The 4986-nt window shown below is 34.4% G+C and overlaps 1 long non-coding RNA gene across 1 annotated transcript; it reads left to right on the forward strand.

Annotated features, from left to right (window-relative positions):
* The first annotated feature begins 1752 nt into the window (after positions 1-1752).
* On the forward strand, positions 1753-3906 carry LOC111750765 (uncharacterized). Its single transcript, XR_010322188.1, has 3 exons — positions 1753-1819; positions 2511-2567; positions 3720-3906. It is a non-coding gene; the product is annotated as an uncharacterized LOC111750765 (long non-coding RNA).
* Positions 3907-4986: the final 1080 nt, after the last annotated feature.

Here is a 4986-nt window from a genome sequence, read left to right on the forward strand (position 1 = left end):
TGTCCAATGGGGAAAATGATGGTAACTACTCCATAAAAAAGCTGTGAAAATTGTATGAGATTATTCAATTAATTTATTATTAAATATTTCAAATAGTCCAACTTGTGTTACCTATTATATCATTTAACCCTTATAATAATGAATGAATTAAGCATTATCGATATCATTATTTTACAGATAAGGAAACTGAGGCATAAGAAGATAAAGCACTTCCCATATTTATGAAATGATAAAGAGGAGAATGAAATACATACCTATCACAGTTTCAAAGCCCTTGCTTTTAGTCACTAGGCATAAACCTAAACCAAACCAAACCCATTGCTGTCCAGTCAGTTCTGACTCACAGCAACCCTATGTACAACAGAATGAAACACTGCCCAGTCTGCACCATCCTCACAATCGTTGCTATGTTTCAGTCCATCGTTGCAGTCACTGTGTCATTCCATGTCATTGAGGGTCTTCCTCTTTTCACTGACCCTGTACTTTACCAAGCATGATGCCTTTGATGCCCTTCTCCAGGGACTGGTCCCTCCTGATAATATATTCAAAGTACATGAGACCAAGTCTTGCCATTCTTGCTTCTAAGGGGCATTCTGGTTGTAAGTCTTCCAAGACAGATTTGCTCGTTCTTCTGGCAGTCCGTGGTACATTCAGTATCTTGGCCAGTGCCATAATTCAGAGACATCAATTCTTCTTTTGTCTTCCTTATTCGTTGTCCAGCTTTTGCAGGCTTATGAGGCAATTGAAAACACCACAGCTTAGGTCAGGCGCACCTTAGTCTTCAAAGTGATGTCTTCACTTATTAACACTTTAAAGAGGTCTTTTGCAGCTGATTTTTCCAATGTAATGTGTTGTTTGATTTCTTGACAGTTGCTTCCATGGGCATTGATTGTGGATCCAAGTAAAATGAAATCCTAGACAACTTCAGTATTTTCTCCATTTATCATGATAGTGCTTATTGGTCCAGTTATGAGGATTTTTGTTTTCTCTATGTTGATTAGGTAGTTCAACCTTTTTCAGAACAAAACCTTATAGAAATGTTTAAATGTTAGACCTGTAGACATTTCAAATGGACAACGTAAAAAGATAGCAAGTATCAGTAACTTATAGATGTAGGTATTTATGTGGTTGATCATATTTCAGTTTTAATTTTCCCATAGTCTTTTATGCAGGTGTGTGACTAAAAATAGAGTAAATTAGCAGTGGAAGTTATCTCAAACATGCCATTTCAGTGAATGAAATAAAGAACTGAGTTTTCTGATATATGCAGTAAAGAGATGGCTCACCATTATGAACTATTGAGAAGTGTTAAATTTCTGTGTAATAATGGTTTTTAAAAGTTTTGTACATGACTTTGGTTAATAGTTTTAAAATGAGTATTTGGAGCTTTTTTGATTGAAGATATCTGACTTGGATATGGTACAACTATGATAAAAATTATTAAAATTGAATCTCACTTAATCATATTCACTTTCAGATAGATACATATATAAAAGAGACCCTATTGCCGTTGACTTGATTCCAACTCATGACGACCCCTTGTGTTTCAGAGTAGAACTGCTCCATAGGGTTTTCTTGACTATAATCTTTATGAAAGTAGATTGCGAGGCCTTTCTTCTGTGGTACCACTGGGTGGGTTCAGACTACCAACCTTTAGGTTAGTAGCTGCTCAAAAACCCCTTATGCCACCCGAGGACCTTAGGTGGAATTAAAGCCTTGTTTTTCTTTCAAATTATTTTTCCTTTTAACTCTTAGCATGTACAACACAGAATCGATAAATGAACATTCGGAGGATCAACCACCCCCAAAATCTACTGAGGTAAAAACTTAAAACTATAACTTAATATGTGGTGTAAAAATCAATCTGATCTTAAAATTTGTTTGTAAAGTTTAATGAAGTTTCTTTTATATATCTAGTTAAAAAATGAGAAGTGGTAATTTTGAAATTTGCAATTTTAATGGATCTTAGGAAATGAGCGGAAGGTGATTTTGGAGCAGATGAAAAGAGTTGACTAGAGCATTTTGGAGCTAAAGAGGGCAGATTTTAGTAACAGTAGAAATGTAGCTTATTTTTGATTGCCACATCCAGGAAGAAGTCGATAATTAAATTCACAGAGGTGAAGACAATCTAAATTAATTAAAATGTTGTGTTGTATATTTTGAAGAGACCCAAGTTTTTTTTTTTTTTTTTTTTTCTGAATGTATGCGTTAAGTCATTAGATCTTTTGCTGGTCTCGTTTTAATAAATAATAATTGTTCATAATTAGAATTATAATTTTTTTCTATTTTTAGAATAGGTGTTTCTACATTTCTTTGGTGCCAGAAGAGCCCTTGTTTTAAATATTTAAAATATTTGTCCTTGATCCTAATAAATTTATTAATCTGTGAAGACTTCTTCCTAGCCTATGTTAACTTATAAATTCTGAAATAATAAAATTTAAAATAATGTGGTTTTACCCTATACGACCCTTCGCCCTAATCAAAATTCACCTTTTGTGTCATTACCTTAGCATGTTTGGACAGTGACAAATTTTCCGGACCAATTGTCTACACTAGAGCTCCAACAGGTAATCATGATCAGGTTTGAAGAACTTTGACCTTGAAAAGGTACATAATTAATTTTTAGCCATCAGCTGCTGTGGTGCCCATCTCCCTAGTCATTAAATGTTACCTCCCCCTTTCCTTCATCACTCCATGCTCTCTAGACTTTTTTATGATTTCCTGTGACAATGTGATATTCTCTGTCACTGCACTCAAATAAAATATTATCAGAACACCCAGTGTTGATGTCTGCGTGTGCATGCACACACACATATACACATCATGGTGACCATGAGGCACATTTGGGAATTCCTACTCCAGGGTTTACTCTACTCTTTTTTTGTTTTGTTTTACCCTAGAGGACCAGACCAAACCCACTGCTGTGAAGCTGATTCCAACTCATAGCAGCCCCATAGTGTTTCCAAGGCTGTAAATCTCTATGGAAACAGACTGCTCCATCCTTCTCCTGTGGAGCTGCTGGTAGTTTTGAACTGCCAACCTTTTGCTTAGCAGTCAAGTGCCTTAACCAGTGTGCCACCAGGGCTGCAACCCTAAGGGAAGCCTCTCAATGTTGACCGACATCAAATATTTCTTTTTTCCCACTCTAAAGTCTCATAATTAGACAAACTACCATTAAAAGGCCTGGAAGACTGAGGTACATCCATGAACTTTCTAGATATGTTACATATAAATATGAGTGGAAGCAATGGACCTTGAATATCTGAAGGTCTGACCTATGTATTTTTCACTTTTCTTTCATTTATATAATATTTCAAATGAATTAAGTCCAAATAAAATTATTTTTCCCTTATTTCCAATTTAGTTATATTTTCATTCTACAAGTTTTGGTGAGTTATCTTTGGAAGGTAGACTGAAAAGGGACACTTAATTATTCTGCTCACTCTACAGGCTCACTTATTAAGCTTGCATAAATGATAAATGAAAATGGCAGAAACTTAGGGTTTATAAAGATAAATCAAGATGCCCATCAAAATACACTCCACTCACATTCCCAAATGCCAGACAATGTCTATTAATACAAAGCATGAATCTTCTTTTGTGTGCGTAATTTCCCATATTGACAGTAATAATATAAATTATGAGATTTGATGGTTTAGTACATTCATAAAATTGTATGGAAAGTATGTTTCTTAAAGGATTTCATTGTTTTGCCTCAGATCCTCAGAGATACTAGTGAACATGGAGAAGCTAAGGGAACTGTGCTGCCAAAAGAAGAGAAAACGTTACCACAGTCGATATATATTCCTTGTCCCCCACAAGGGACATTGAATAAAATTATTACAAATGGTATGTGAAATAAGAAATGTAAATGGAGAAAAAATGAAAAATGTATTTGATGACTCTTAAAATACTAGACAACAAAGCCACTGCTTAATTTGCGTATTCTAGATAATCAGCTCTATTACAAGCAATATATGGGCAAAGAGGGAGTATTTCCTGTATCTGTACAAAAAAAGGTCTGTTGCTTAACAAGTCTATCTTTTAATCTTTTTCATGCCTTTCCATGGCAAATTTTTGGAACTAAAAACAATATTGATTAAAGATTTTTATTTAAAACCTTCTTTTGACATTTAATTTTAAGTTAGCTAGAAAGAACGTTATATTTCTGGTAATATTAGGGTTTTTGTTAAAATTACATCTCAAATTTTAAAACTGCTGCAGCCTTGTAAAAAGGTATGTGAAGCTTGCTTTTCAACTAAAATTTTAAAAGTATCTCTTATTGCCACCAAATATTTATAAAGGAAAATTTCCTAAATTTTTCTGGCTAGTCTATGTAATCAAACTTGAGAGATTTTGACCTCCAGAAGTATAAATCCTATAAAGAACAAAAATCAGATTAAAATATGAAAAAGGATAAGTAATTGAGTTTTAAAAATGTACTTTCTTATTCACTGATCTAAAAAAAAATTGTTTTTTAATTAACATCGGTTTTATTAAGGCACCGAATCGAACTTTGAACTGGAATGGGCCTCATCTACTAGTATAAGTGAATGGACTCTTTTGTAAATATAATTTCTGCCCATAGGTCTTAACAGATAGGAGAATTGTTTGATTACTTTTTTAAAAACATGCACATCCCCATGACCCTGTCTATTTAGTGAGCAGTTTCTGTAAAGCAGTTGTTGGAAGTAGTACGGGGGCCTGTGGAAGAGAGAGAAATGTGCCGGTCACCAAAGGTCATTCACTGATGTTGGGATGCAGAGTTTATTCAGGAACAAATTAAGGGGTTCTAAAGTTCCATGCACTGAAATGTCAAATTTAGCTCAATAGCCCATGACCCCCTTGTTTTCTTTCATTTTTGGTTTTGCAGTTTTATAGAAATTTACAAGAAAAGGAGATCTTCATAGCTTCCATGTTTCTATCTTGGGAGTGGGGTGCACATTCTTGTACTCTTTTCACAATCTCTTTCCTTATCTATCTCGT

This window comes from Loxodonta africana, chromosome 5 (assembly GCF_030014295.1).
Source record: "Loxodonta africana isolate mLoxAfr1 chromosome 5, mLoxAfr1.hap2, whole genome shotgun sequence".
Taxonomy (NCBI): domain Eukaryota; kingdom Metazoa; phylum Chordata; class Mammalia; order Proboscidea; family Elephantidae; genus Loxodonta; species Loxodonta africana.